Source organism: Paralichthys olivaceus, chromosome 9 (genome assembly GCF_024713975.1).
Source record: "Paralichthys olivaceus isolate ysfri-2021 chromosome 9, ASM2471397v2, whole genome shotgun sequence".
Taxonomy (NCBI): Eukaryota; Metazoa; Chordata; class Actinopteri; order Pleuronectiformes; family Paralichthyidae; genus Paralichthys; species Paralichthys olivaceus.
In genome coordinates, this window is record NC_091101.1 from 21,751,695 (window position 1) to 21,767,946 (window position 16,252).

The window sequence follows — 16,252 nt, forward strand, 5'->3', positions numbered from 1 at the left end:
TATACTGTATCTTGTCCCTGTGCAGTGACCTACTTAAATTCTAATGAAAATACGCACCCCCCACCCATCACAAGGTTACCTGGGTTCAGTGAAAACAAAAGTTATTTTGAACTTCCTCCAAAACAGATAAGTTAACTTGTGACACACTGAATGTGCAGTGAAGTTTACTGAAACCATCAGATCGGTGGCTTTCCATCATGGTTCGTCAAGAAAACAAGACGAAAAACAAAGTGAGTCATTTTGTGCACTTATCCGTTTTCCCTGTGCACGATGTAGATGGCAAATTGTAGTTTATGTGACTAGTCAGACCAGATGGCAAATCAATTCATCACCTCTTAATAACACTCAACCCTCATTTTCCATTTTAGAAGGATTAACAGACAATGGCCTACTGGTATACAGTAGGTGGGGGTGTGTATCACATGACAAAGAGCATATTCAACACACTGAAAGTTTAAATCCATTACTTAGGTGTTTACTCAACTTAATCGGGCAGTAATGACAAGAGGTGATGCTCCTGTCCACATCAAACTTTTCTAATTAAATCTCCAATGATAGAAGCCAAACTCCTGCTTATCATCTGACAATCTCTGCCACATTGTCAATGATTGTAAAGATTGTTTTGTCAGTGGGTGACAGCGAGGTGCAAGTTGAGAGGATGGAAAAACAAACCAATATATAGCATAAAGTAGTCCCTTGTCCAACTTTGTACTCACTAACTTCTTCATACATCTCAGTAAAATGACAGATGCTCAGATTAAGCTTTTAACCAAAGCTAAACTGATTTTTCTCAAACCTTAAGTAAATGATCCAATAAACCAAACTATATTGATACGTGGTTATTAACAAATCCCTTTGAAAACATGCATTTATACACAATTTCAATTAGTCAACTGTTGTGTTATTGTTTTACTTTTGCAAGAGTCAAGATAAATAAAGCTCAAAGCCATGTTACTTGAGAAAAGAAGATTCATCTAAATGAAATACATATTGCTGTAAAACTCTTTATTAAAAATAGTGAGTTTAATTCTTAAACTTAAAGTATAGATAATAAATTAGGTCAATAAAATGTTGTGAATGCATCTAAATGTTAAATTCGTGGGCCAAACCAATACTATCTCGACATTTAAAATCTGTGCCTTAAAACGAGCCGACAGGGCATTCAAAACTTTACAGTAACTGCTCACAGTCATGCCCCCACCATGACCCACCACTGAAATTTTAATTTGAAAGTTATAGTTTTGTTCTATCTTTTGAAAATTGTCGAATTACTTTTCTTACTTGTTGGAGTTTCCTGTATTATTAATCATGCTGTTTTATGAGTTCCACCAGCTATTATTACAGTTGTGTGTGTGGACTCCAAACTTGCTTACTCACAGTTGAGGGATGAAATCCACAGCCTGGAGTCAGAGCTCCGAAAAAAGGATAAGCTGCTTCACGGCTTCGTCTCTGTGGCTGCTGCCCAGGAAGAGCATATTTCGTTCATGCAGTCTTCCACTCTTGCCGTCCCTGCTGCCTGATCACCCACCTCCAGGATGTCCCAGATGGTCGCGGATTTTGTGGCCACACACACTCTCCTGGCTGGCCTCAACACAAACTGGCACTGTAACTGTCCGCCTGGAGGTGTCTAGCAACTGAGGAGAGTGGTCCTCCCAGTCGTTCGAAAGTGAGCTGGAGGCAGGTGCAGCAGGCTCCACCACTCATGTATTGTACCTGAGCACAGCTACACCACAGGCGACCACCCCAAAGCCGTGAGATAATCCAAGGGTTTGCACACAGGAAACAGACTATTTTAATTCAAATTATAATGTCTGTTTGGCTCAAATGAGCTCTGGGCCTGTCTTTTGGTTGGCCGACTGCTTTCTGAGAGACAAAAAGCTAACCAGTAAACTCAAACGACTAATCATCACACAGGCCTACCACTAAATGAAAGTTGTCTCAGTTCTCACTAGAGGACCAGACAAAAGTATGAGGGAAGATATGAAACTACAATTTAAAACCACAATTATATCTTCCTATGGATATCACAATTTAAAATTAAACCCTCGGAAAGTATCAAATATATGAGCTTTAAAAAAAACTGATACAGCCTAGTGTCAGCACAAGCTTGATGCAGCATGTAGAAGGTGGAGATCCTGTTCACTAAAAGAAACTGGAGCGTGAAAAGGAGTTTTGTAGCAGGTGGAGTTGTTGTTCTGTGCCACTGCACAAAAGAACACTGATCAATGATTGCAGAGTCACACTGCAACAGTTTGTTGATTAGCTACAATTTTAATCTCTCAAATATAATCTGGAATGTTAATCAGGCTGATGAAACCAAGATATGCTTGCTCGGGAACAGCACATCAAAGATGTTTCCTTAGTTACTGAATAGGCATGGCACTACCCATTCTGGAGCATGACTTTTGCAAACCGTTTGATGCCCATAGCGTACAGACCTTTTGATCTTATTTTAGTATGTGCTTTGCCCTTCACACAAATACTCATTATCTGTGGCGCAGTGAGAGAGGTGGTACGGTGCCAATCGGATGTACCATCAATTCTAACTGAAGGAGTGACTTCGCACCGTAGGAAATACAAAAAAAATCTGAAAACACAGAGAAACTCTTGGGCTAAGAGCCCAGCCATCTGGGTAAGGGAGGAACAAGCCCAGTGAGGGGTATGACGGGAAAAATAAATCTACACTTCTGTGGTAAAAAAAAAAAAAAAAAAAAAAAAAGTTTTGCTGTCATTTGTTGGAACACATGGCTACACATCAACGTCTGCAGTGAATTCATTACGGAGCTTGGACACCTTGAGATTGTTTAGACGTGTATGACGTGTACTGACAACGTTTTAGCTTGTCTTTCCCCATAGGGACAACATATAACAAATCCAGTAGATTAGCTTAATTAAAACTGAATTTGACCTGGCTAGGCAGGAAAGTCTGGTTTCATTCCAGTTCCTACTGATCCGTTAGATGCCATAACCTGCTTTATCAGCCTCTTTCAAATGATCAGGTGCTCTGTAACTTGTCTTTTGCCTGTCTGCTGTCTTGCATACAGCTATTTTCCCAGGATCCCTATGAGGAATGGATACTGCATCACATAGTTTTGGTTTTCTCCTCTCTCATTGTCATCCTCGCTCCTTAACAGTTCACCATTACCATCCATCTGCCGTTTTCATGTCTCATCAAAGATTTCCTTCCCCTCACCAAGTTTAAATATTCACTTCTAGTTCTTTCAACAGTACCTTACAAACACTTGGAAATAATTGAGTCTCAGCGGGCTGACAAAAAAAGAGAAGCAGTGATCGTGCGCAGTGGAAGTGATCAAATATGGCCTTGAGCCAACCGTCTTTGTAGATGGTCTTTGTATCTCCATTGATCCGGGGGTGGATACACCCAAGGAATACATTATTTATAATTCCCCCCTCCCTCATCCCACAGTTGAAAGAAGTGACTCACAAACAGTAATGGGATTAGATGGGTGTCGCACCGGAAGAGAGGATACCACTGCCGCGAAGTAGATGGGCAACCCTAAGGACCAAAGACAGTGGTCGCAAAACAGTGTAAGGAAGGCTTTTATCTCTTAATAGAGCAGTTATTGCCAAGATAATGTACTCTTCAATCTGACTGTACACAAGATGCCCAGTCATTACTATGGATATTGGCACAGAAAGTTATTTTAGTAACCTCACAAACCTCGATGAGTAGATCATACAGTACACCTCATCCTATTAAAGTCATGTCTTGCTCTTCCTGCAGGGCAAATAACTGTGCAGTCTGCTTCCGAGTTCACCTCATGAGGAACATTTGTGGTCGTGTTTTAAGCATGCATCCATATAAACTGATAAAACACTAAATGTGGTGATTTTGTGTTAGCGTTTTCAGTGTTGCAGGTCATTAAGTTGCCAATTAGTTGAAATAAGCTAAACATTATCCCTCTACAATACAAGCAGTCCTCCTGATGCAATGATGTACAATAATCCCATTATTTTCTGTTGAGTGCTTGAAGATATAATGCATCTTAAGATACATTATTTCTAAAAGCATAATGCATCTTAACATGTTCACAGAATCTAAATTATTCAAATTAATTATACGTGTGTGCATGCGTGTGTGCATGCAGGGTTTGTGACATGCCTTTAGGGTCCACATATGTCTTAAATAAGATGAAAACATCATAATTCCACTACCATGATACAGTGTGCTACATACCAATACAGCATTATACAATATGGGCTAGTACAAATAGATACGATATTTCTAATACATTTTAACATTGATCTTGAAACCACTGTGAACATACTGTACATGTGCTCTGCTTCCAAAGGTTTTCAGCAGAAACCATCACTTCCTCTGTTGAAAACAAGCTGCTTGTTTTCCTCTTCATGTGTCACATGTGAACTTTAAGTTGTCATTCATTGCCTCTTACTTATTGCAAATCCCACATCCTCTCTGTTGCATTTTAGACAGTTTAAAACATAATGGTTGCTCAAGGACCATGAACTCTTGAGGACCATGAACTACAAAGATACAAAATGTGTGGGTCATTTCTACACCAAAGAGCTTTTCTACAAACATTCCTCATGCTCTCTGATTAACTAGTCTATCAGAGCCAGAACTTGTTCCATTTTCTTGGCAGCGGCAGCATCTTTGTTGCTAAGCACCCATTTCTGCATTGTATTTGCAATAAACATCACATAAATCCCTTCTTTGATCAAGTAGTAGGCCTATGGTTCAGTACAGCAATGCCTTTCTCTCTCACTAATTGACTCCAAACCATAGTTGCTGCTGCCAAACAAACAAATTACTGGTATAACAGTTTTCAGCAGAGAAAGTGAATATTACATAAACATAAATAAATCTGTTTGGAATTTTAGTTCAACAGTATGTATCATGGAGCAATACCTTTCCGTTTGTTCAATATGTAGGCTGCAACCATTTCTGAAACCCCATAAAGCTAATCAAAGCACACTCACACATACATACTTAAAGAATCATTGCAATAGAAGCCCTCCATCTCTGTATCTGATGAGCTCCAGGCTGTGACCCCCAAACCCAGAGATGGACAGCATCCCCCCTCGACGGCATCCCCTGAGGTGCCTCCGTTTCCCTACCTACCTATTTATTTATTCTTACATTACAAGCCCCAAGTGCTTAAAGATTTAACACTAATACATGCTCGTTGATTTATAATTCACCAAGAATTACACAAGTTGACAATAGCAGTGTCTCCTGTATATACAGGGAAGTAAGTGTCAATGTTTAAATTTAGAGGACATCCATTCAATCCGTCATGTGTTGCACACATATTAGGGGCTGAGTGGAAAGAGCTAGTCGTTGCTGTGTGTGTGTGTGTGTATATATATATATATATATATAATCTCATGCACACAAGGGGTGAATCTAAATAAAGCCAATAATAGGCAGTTACTTTTCACAAAGCGTGTCATGTAGAAATTTAAAAAAATAAAAAATCCTTATAAATCATGTAGCAACTTAGACTATATTGAAATCCTCATTAATATAATGATAAACTGTAAATATTAATGGGCAATATTTACCTAAAACATAAAAAATATCTTGATAATGTAATGAATGCCACTGTAAAAATATTCACTATCAGTCTGTATTACAATAAATAATTAGCTTTACACTGCCAATAGGCACAAACCTTTTTTCTCTCACTTCACCCAGTAGTTATGCATAAACCAGCAAAACACATGGTCTCTTACGCACACACAATAGCCCACATTCGCTCCAGACAAGAAGTTGAATCATCAAACAGCATCCCTTTGTAACCAAAAAGAGCGAGACCGCGGCAGGCAGATGATTATGTGCTGCCTTCAGAACCTCCATCGCTTCCCAGAAGAAATATCTAGAGCCTCCACTTGACGGTCAAACCTCTGCTGACGCACTGAGCAGGTTGGTAAGAAGAGACGAGAGCGCTGGAGTGATAACGAGAGAGTAAGAGAAGGAGCTCTTATCTATTCACTGTGTTCCCAGAGCCCAGAAGCAAAGGCATGACAAAGGTTCTAATGAGTCTCTCGCCAAACTGACAGCTATCCTAGATTATAGCAAAATAAGCAAGTGGCACGCAATAAATTAAAAGGGCAACAGTGAATCATCGCCCTTCATCTAAATTTATTGGCATTTTATGCAACAGCCAGAAATAGAGCAGAGGGTGACTGCATTTATATGGGCGTTCAGGACAACCAGGCTGTTATGAAATTGGATGAGTTGTGCTTACTGGATAGAAGCCAACCTTTACTATATTAAAGGTCCCGTACTATTGAAAGTAAAAAGTCTCATTTAATTATAAATCAGGTCTCGTGCTTAATATATATATATATATATACTTTTTTTTTTAAATATATATATATATCTCAAAACACTTAATCCACAGAGTATAAACAGCTCAAATTCAGCAGCAAGAGGGTGTTTCTTCCCATGGTAATCCTTTTACCAAATTCCACCATTGCAGTCCCAGTTTCCCAATCATTCAAACAGTGTTGGTGTTCACACTGCATACACATGACAGTAAATGCAATTATGTGCTACTACACAATGCTGTTACAATACCTTGACAAGCTCAGGCAATCCTCCACCTGCAGCGACACTGGTTGCTGCAATGGATCGGTACCTTACTGAAAAAGCTCAAACTTTTACCAGAGTAAGCAACTCAAATCCTGGGGCATAACCAAAAAACTTCTTCATTTACCTTGATTACCTTATACGGCCGTCTAATGGTTCATGCTGAAGACTTATTTTTAATGTATTTATAAACTAATGCATTAAACATTGAAACAATATTAAGCACTAAATAAAAGCCTAAATAGTTTGAAATGCTTCCAACGGTTTCTTACACATGCAGATAAATGTTCACTTCTTTGGAACAGCAATAGTAAGCTTCTTCTTTACTCGTTGGCGCAAGGTGGTGGTTATTGTATGCATTTTAGCTCCGTTCACATAAACCCTAACTTACATAAAAACAGCAACTTCATGCACAATTTCCTTCTTTTTTTTTTTTAAGGTACTCCCAACTTTTCTTTGAAGCTCTAATATTAAAAAAGTGGAAAATATGTTTTCAATATTTTCTATGATCCAACAGGAGAAAAATCTTCCATAAGCCCCTGTACATCAGTCTGAACACCAGGGGATAGTGGCCACTCCATTCTCCCTCAAACAAGTTGGCTATTCTTTGGGGGATTTGAAGTTGTGTAGGCGTTGTGCTCCTCCCCACAGATTCCTTAAAGCATAAGCAACTAACAAATACCAGAGCTGCACTTTGGTCTATATCAGCTGTAAGCCCAAAGGAGGCGAGGATCAGTGACCTACACTAACAAGTGCAGTCCCAGTGTCCTGCTGGGAGCCTTTCATATTCTGGCAGAAGCCGAGTTATGGGAGCTTGTCCAGTGTAAGAAACACAAGTGCTATTGGAGAGTCTAAAGTCCCCCAAGAGGTACAGGACTTACTGACTGACATTTCAGCTCTTGTTGCATTGAAAAGACTCCAGATCTACCTGTGAAGCATTAGTGAGAATTCTGTAGTGCTTGTAATAACCTAACCTCTCTGGGAATCAATCTGGCAGCTCACAGTTCAAGGATACTTTTTAAACTACCGTCTAATGAAGATCGTTTTGCTTCAAGGCGAGAAAACGAGTGAATAGTACATTTAGTTATAGGTGAGCACAGAGTAGTGAGGAGGAAAGGGCATCCTGCTTTGCAAATCCTCAAAGGCCTGAAGAAAACAAGTTTGCTATCTTTCAAGGTGGGAGACAGTGGAGAGACCCAGCCAGGGGGACTACAGACCCAACACAAGTACTGGCGGGCTCTAAGGGAGGGCGGAGACTGCAGCACTAGCACAACCAGACTTATATTAAACAGAAGTCTTTTTTTAAACTCTGCAAATGTTATAGTATAGTGCAGCCTAGCCTCAACACATAACACATTATTGTTCATAACTCTACTAGTGATCAGTGTTGAAATAGCTGGAGCACTTTACTCTTGAAGGTTTGTGTGATACGGCTATAAATACAAGAAAATAGCCACTAAACCAGAGTTTTGTTTGTTGTCTTGCACTTACCTTGATATTCAGCCCTTGATCTGCTCTGCTAATACCCATCATTTAATGAGACTATAGATCAAGCTTAGCAAAACAATGCACGGGACAAAGGGATGAATATGTAAGTGGCTCCTCACCTTGATACGAGAGACACAGCGTTTCTGTTACCATCTAAATAGCAAAGAGCTCAATACTCTAAATACCCCACTTCACAGCAGAAAACTACGGGTGTAGGGGAAAGGATGATGTAAGGACATCCTACACTGGCTGATGGAGGCAAAACACAAAATGGATGGTTCCAACATTGGCCTCGTTAAAAAAGAACCATTATCAATCTTTTCTTGCCGTTAGGATATAGGCAGGTTATTCTACTGACTGAATATTTAATGAGCCCTAATTAACTTTTAAAAAAACAGAACTGGTCAGTAATGGCACATAAGTGGTTTGGCTGCTGTGTATGCATGTTTCGGGCTCAAATACTGGGTTTAGTAAACAATGGCCTGATTACAAATTATAAAAACATCCACAGCTCAAGGACGAAAACATACTTTTATCAACTTGATATTTTGTGTGTTTGTAACCATTTACAACATTCTCAAGTTAAACTTCTCATGTGTGATGTTGGAATACAAAACAATAACTTTTTTAATGTAGCACTTGGTGACTGTTAACAGATTCTTGCTGGATACAGGATGTAAGAACTATGAAATAAAAAAATACTTTATATGACCTTTAGTCCTCTGTCATGGTGTCTTTTTTTCTCTATTGGGCATTGAAGAGACAGAAAATGTAAGGGAGAGGGAGGAAATAGCATGCAGTAAATAGTCCCACCTAGTCAACCTACTGGATAAGGGCATGTACAGTATGTCTTAGTGGTACGTGTCTGAACCATTCACCTGTCAGGTTGCCCGTAAAGAATAATTTTAATGGGTAAGCAAACAAGTTCCAGATTTAACATGTGATTTTATTCTGATTACACAGATAAAACAATCTGTGTCCCAGAAATGGGAGAAGGACATTTTGCAGTTTGCAAGTTGTATACTCTGCACTTGACTTGTGTAAAGAGATGTATTAAGGGTTAACACAGGTCAGATCAAAGTTGCATTATAAGGTCTTTACACTGACCAAGGACATTTGATCTTTTGTTTTGTCCTGGCCATAGCTGCCACACGCTGCGACATCCTCTGCCCCTTATTCTTATCCGGAACGTCACCCATGACCCTCACTAATGCTACTTGTCGACACACATGGAAACTGGCTTTTCCAAACGTGATACAACACTCATTGCCCACGTCAGTTCGCCCAAGAAGGTTACAGTTCAAAGTGACACCGACAGCAAGGTCACTTTCAACGGAGGCTGTGCGTGGATCGGTCCCCATGCCCCAGACAGCCTCTTCCTGATTACTGCATCCCAAAGGGCTTACACTGCCACCAGCAGCCACTTAACACAACACATCTACAACAGACAGAAGACAGAAATCCTTTGTGTTCTTGTTCCTTATCTCTTTAACTAAGCATCTGTCCTTTGTGAATGAAACAAACTGTTCTTTCAGTTTTATTTCAGTCTTTAAGGGAAGCCGTTAATCTACTTCCTACGATATCGCAAAAGGTTAAAGACAAACCACATCCTGTTTTTGTCAATCATTCAAAAAATACAATATTGTGCTCATTCACTTGCTTTCGTTACGTCAGTTTTAAACGATTTTGATAATTGCAGTAGTTGTCCTGCATTTCTTCCCCAAATCCCTGCCATTGTCAGTAAACTAATTAGTGAGATTAATTCAATAACATTTTAAGTAGATGAAGCATACCCTTATTAAAACAGAATTCTTTCTGTTTCCTTTTAGCAGCACTCGGCCATGATGAGTAAGCATATTCCATAAATGACACAGCTGTTCGAGCATATTGTGTTTCGCCTCATCAGGAATTCAAAGGGCCCGACAACAGATCAGTCACATCCGTTCACGGCTTGGTCTCCAGCTGACCAGACCGCCATTTAAAATAGGTCTTTTGTTTCTCGGCCAGCTGGTGGTGTATATACGCTACAGATGTGTGGTTCATGATAGCTACCTGTGTTTAGCAGGCAGCAAAAATCATTTGAAAGCATTTGGTGAAGTCATATGCAGTAGCTGTATGATGTGAAGAAAGTACTCCCACTACTGATATTACCCAGAGACAGAATAGAAACCCATACACATAACCTAATAAATTAAATACATACATACATTAACAAACAAAGCAAAAGCTTTGTTACATTTATATCTGCAAGTCTCTTTCATTTACCAAGTTTGAATCTGATATTTACAAAGTACATATTTCTAACAGAATCCAAAGGTCATAGACTGAAAAAAAACTTACATTTGAAACCCAGTGTTTCAGTCTGTGATCATTGATTTTTCTTCCATGTCCTTAATGGACTAAAGGCTAAAAATATACTGTTCTGCTTCTAGGTACAGGTCTTATTTTTGACAGAGCTCTTTTTACATCTGTCTCCTAACAACACATTAGACATTGAACATATTCATGTATTTTAAAGGACTGCAATATTAAATTTGAATTTTTATGGTATGCGAATGTTTCAAAATTATTAAAGTGAATTAATTTATTATATATTCCAAAGCATTTTATAAACTGAACCTGAAAGATGTTCATATGGCTGCAAAGATGCCACTCCGTGGTAACTGATCGTTGAATCACTGGAACAAATTCAATTTATTTTCAATCTCAGCTTCAATTTTCACAGTGTTAAATGCATATAAAGTAAAGAATGTTTGATTTCTACCATTTTGCTTGCAGATATGTTGCATATTTTTGTGATTGATATAAAGCAAAGGTGATATGTAACCTGGATAAACCTTTACTATGAGAGGAAGGCTCCCACAAACATCTTATTTTTTCTGAAATGTTCAAATGAAATGATCTGGTCTATCACATTTGTTCCAGTAACTAACTTAATTAAGTTTACATACAGCTTTACACCAAAGATTGCACCAGATATAGCACAACAGATATCATGCCTATGTCTCCATTTTGTACAAGTCACTTCCCTAAGGCTAACCGCATGATGAGATACTTCGACGATGAAGTCTCATAGGACAACTGGCAACCCATAAACCAGAAACTCAAATGACAGGCCTGATTTGAAGCTTCTATAATTGACTGATATATTGCTGATACCAAACCAAAACTACACACATGACTGCAAATGATTTATGATACCTGGAAGCAGGTGTGTCAGATTTCAGCTGCCTACTGGCCTGTGTGCATACGGATTCAAACTGTTTCTGTGAGTAATAAATCAAAAGCAGCATTTTTGCCATTAGAGTCGTTCCCTCTGATTTCTGCCCCATGTGAACATGTTGTCAACAGCACTGAATAATCATGAGGCAGAGGGCTCCTTCCCTCTGTTCCAGCCATTCTGTGATTCAGTGGATGAATAATGTCTGAAAATGAAGGGCCTTGTCTTTGACTCCTTTGCAGACATCGGAAATTGGACAAAACCTGACTGCATATTGTAAGTGTCTTTTCAACGAGAATGGTTAGATACACAGAGACAGGCACTCTCACCTGTATGAACACGAACACACACAAACATACACGTAGCAGTGCACATACAAACAGCGCCTGAACCAAATCATTAACCAAATCCAAAGGGCTGAAAGAGGCAGACACAGCATTGCTAATTCAGAGTTGAAAGAAATACAAGGAAGAGCAAAGTCAGTCTTAGTGCTTTCCTTTAACCATGCTACCCCATATCAGAGGCAATGCGTCAGTCCTACCATGGTTAACACTCAATAAAACATCAAAAGGGATGAAGCTCAGAGCTCTGGACAAATACACACCTACGCAGAAACCAGATACAAACTCCCTTCCACTCATACGGTTGCTTAGCACAAAACCCCCCCCAAAATCACACATGTTTTTTTGGCACTCACATACTGTGGATGCAGCTCATTAGATTCAATGAATGGAGCAGGTACAGCAGATGAGAGGTTTGCATCTCTTTCAAGAAGAGGCAAACCCACACACTATGTCCCCTGAATGCATAAACATGATTTCAATAGCACATTCGTGCACAGCATCGTCTTGCAATCAAGCTATATATGCAGTGGAACAATTGGCAATTTGAGCCACCTATAGCCACACAGCAGACACACAGGAGCTGTCATCAACTTCCCATCAGGCTCCACTTCCCCCCAGTGGATGTTCTGCAAGAGGAGACACTGTTTGAAATTTTTATATCCAGAGGCAAAGACGTTTAATGGTCACTGTTCTGCATGTTACATGAGGTGACATTATCATTTGCTTTGGCGCAAGGAGGGTTCGAACATCTCTGACAGGATGTTTATTATTCAATTATTTTAAATATTTCAGGGGACTGAAAGGATGCTCATGCAATCATGAATATTTGAACCATCGCCTCACAAAAAGGAGGTAGCCTTGCACTGGTATTGATCAAGAGGGCAGCAGACTCACTCCTCCCAAAAAGGGAACACTCTTTCTATCTATTAGTCAGTATCCTTAAACAGACTTAATTTCCATCTGAAAAGGAACTTGACCAGCGAGAGACAAACAGGAATTCATTGCATTCTCATTGGAGGAAAAAGCAATAAAAACAGCAATAAAAGGAGACAGGATAATAGATGCGTTGCTCGACCAGAATTGTACTGACAAACTTACATATACATGGTGTGAAGGTATAATATAGGGAATCTGGGATAGCGCAATAGTGGACACTGTTCCCTGTGAGCAGAGATAAAAGGGAAAGTGCAGCCTTTAAAATGCAGAGAGCCACTCACCATTATGAACACAATCTGGATACTGTACAAAAGTAATTCACAGACACAAGCTCTTGCAAAAGACAAGGACAAAACAGCCACTGTAATTATGCTCCTTCCACTAGCAGCCTCCCCTGGTGATAACCGTTATATAGCAAGGATGCAAAGAGATGAATTGCTTTGCAGACAGGCATCTCCCCTCTCAGCAAACACACATGCACAAATATGCAGAGACGATACATTCAAAAACATGTTAGGACATTTGATTGTATTTTTAAGATATTTATCCCAACTTTGCACTCCTGTTAAAATGCATATAAACAGTCTAGGGTAAGACTTACACAATCCATTTCCCTTCAGTCTTTCCCCCTTCACTGCATCCTTCATGCAGAGCTTTTTGGCTCCCAAATCTGCCATTTTCTCCAAAACCTGGAGTGTCCTATTAATGTACAAGAACCCATGGATGTGTCCTTACCTTAAAATACCATCCAGAATCCTATAGTCAAAGAGATAAGCCGTCTAAAGCTCAGTGCTGCTCCACAACGTAAGAAAAAAGAGGCAAAAATCCTCCAAGTCTCTCAGAATCAGAACTCAATTCAAAGCCTTTTCTGGTAGGAACTTACTTTATATGATCAGGATGTCCATTGATTGTGTGCATAATCAGGTCCCGCTTTACTCCCCTGCTTCAGGAGAAATAGTTTTGGGTCATTTCCCCAGATATTCCACCTTGGCACAGTGAACTAATGTGCGTTCTACTGGAAAATGCGTGTGAGAGGCTGAGCAAGAGAGAGAAATAGGCACTGTAGGATCTCTTCTGGTGCGCACTACCAGCTCCACTGCAAGTGAATCCAGCCGGTCTTCACAGCTTCCCTCCTGCCTTCAGGAATGAAATTCAGCATCCGCTGATCATCCCCCACAACAAGGGGAGGGTGTCCCCCCCAGGTGGAAACTTTCAGGCACCTCTGCGAGAGCTATATGGGATGATGATGGATGTCAGTAAGCCCTGATGATGTGTTATTTTCCTCGATATCCTTCCTCCTCAGTGGATTTTTCCCCTTTTCCGTCTCCAATTTGCCCGTTATGTAGCTCTTTCCTCTCCAAAACAGGGACTCACTGAATGGATGCTGAGAAAGCAGCGGAATGAGGCGAACCGCTTGTTCTCCCACTCCGCGTCTCTCTCTCTCTCTCTCTCTCGCCCGCTCACTCGTACATGCTCCCTCCCCTGCACCTCCCCACCCTTTCGTTTTCTCTCTCTCCTCCTGTCCTTCCCTCTCATATATACACACACACACACACACACACACACTTCTGTAGCTCTGGCTTTTGACAATTACTGCTGTGCCATTTCCAGCCATGTCAGACAGAAAGGTTCACCACCCAAATATTCCTCAGCGAAACAAATAACGCTTGATAAAAATGTAAAATCAAATAGATATGAATAAAAGGAGCAGTAAACAAGCACAGAGCCAAGGGGCAATCTAATATCTTCTCCTGCATCCTCTGTACATGATTACTTAATGTCTAGATTTAACATTGTATCGCTCGTGTGTCATGTTTGTGTTCAGGGGAGTCGATTCAGTAGTTTATGCTGACCAGCTGTCAAGTGTGACTGAAGAGGAAGACAAAAATAGCAAGCAAGAGAGCAGCACACTGCATAGAAACAAGGACAAAACATGTGCAGTAGCAGTTGTATAATAACATCATTAGCCACCTCAACAAATTGCCAAAAACTCTTTTATCATTGTGTGTACATACCGGGTGATTACTTGCCCAGAGGTAACGCACAATAACAAACAATGAGAAGAACAATTAGAAACAAAAGAAATTATGCTGAAACGTTCCTGGTTTAAGCCTCCCACACATACAGGATCTCACCTCCCTACATCCATTGGCTGAAAGATCAGTAATGCCATATTCAGTGTGTCACGTAGGAGCTGCCTGACAATAATGCATGTTGTTTTCACACACCGACTGTGAATATGTTACATTACTAAAGCCGGTCAATTACATTGCTAAGCCTGGGCTTCACGGTCCAAGTAAGTTTGCCCCCCCCCCCCCCCTAGTATGTGAAACCACTCACACGTTGATCAGTTAGGACCTCCCACAGCATGAGAATTGATTCTGCCAGTCATGCATAACACTGCACACACAGTATGTAGCAAAAAATATATTGGTTCTCTCATCACTTGGACTTGATGAGCAGATTCTGACCTTGATATTATCAAGGCAAGGTCACATCTCATCAGCACCTTGTCACCGAAGCTCTGAGGCAAATGTTAAAGTGTCTTTGGCAGGGTCACATGCCTACTGTAATCCATCCATCATGCACATCTACCCTGGGGTTTCATGTCAACCATGTGATCTTTCTCTTCACCAGACAAATGTAGAGTTTTGAAACAAACCATCTCACACCCTCTTTTCCAAACCTGCTGTCTAAACAAAAATCAGTTCATACCAACAGCAGAAGATCTGCATCATCATCATCATCAGTTGTCACCAAGTCAGATGAAGCCATTGTCCCAACATCAACATGTCACCATTTTTATCACTTTCAGATCTATGATGACACGTCTCAGCTGTTACCATAAATACTTCTCCTGAACAGGCATTGATTGACTGATATTGATGTAGCACTTTGTGATTTAGAAGTGTACGTTGCAGTGCATGGCTGTTCCGGAAGTAATGAGCTACTTTACCTATGCTTAAAATGTGCACATGTATGTATGACTAAGGCTAGCTTGTCCTTTAATTATGAGGCAATGTATCATCTCTCTTTGTGGTCTGTACTTAAAACTTTGAAAATGTTGACAGTTTTTTTTTTGTCTTTGTATCTGTACCAAACTCCTTCAGGACAATCTCCCATAATTATTTTGTTGTGCCACAATTTACTCTCTATGACAAAGTTTTGGTCTTTTTGATAATGCCTTGTGTTCTTTCACACAGCACAGATAAAGACAGTAACTTTGCATGTAAACAAAGGAGAAAAAAGGTGTGAGTAACATTGTGCATCATTGCCTGGATGTGAAATCACCTTGATCTGGATGTGAAATATCACACAGACCTATTCTGAAACAGCAAAAACCAACCACATTAGTTCTGAGTAAGCTCATCCTTGCCCTCAATTCTCATGAATTAAAAAAAAAAAAAAAGAATGCAATAACTTTTTTAACAGTATGGACACAAAAGTGATACAACACCTCACTTTAAGGGACTTTACTACATCGTATTAGACACATATCCAACTAATGGAGCTGATTTTAAAAGTTGAAATGTATTTAAAGACCACGTTGTTAAGTTCTTCATGTTCCAACCACAGCAGATGTTCATTTCATAGCTAATTTTCATTTAAAGTATAAATATTTCTATTCAGTCTCGATTTACCTTACAAGTGATTTGACAGGTTACCTGCAGTCATTGCCAACAGCTG

The 16,252-nt window shown here is 39.9% G+C and overlaps 1 protein-coding gene across 3 annotated transcripts in view; it reads right to left on the minus strand.

The window, feature by feature from the left end:
* lingo2 (leucine rich repeat and Ig domain containing 2) overlaps positions 1-16,252 on the minus strand; it is a 190,003-nt gene that overhangs the window by 171,682 nt on the left and 2,069 nt on the right. Inside the window, exon 1 of one of the 3 annotated variants that reach the window (XM_069531880.1) lies at positions 13,449-14,010. The exons of 1 other annotated variant lie outside the window; for it this stretch is intronic. The gene's annotated coding sequence lies outside the window, so the exon portion shown is untranslated. Of the gene's footprint in view, positions 1-13,300; positions 14,011-16,252 lie in introns of those variants that run through there. One more of the 3 variants, XM_020083813.2, reaches the window with a different exon arrangement.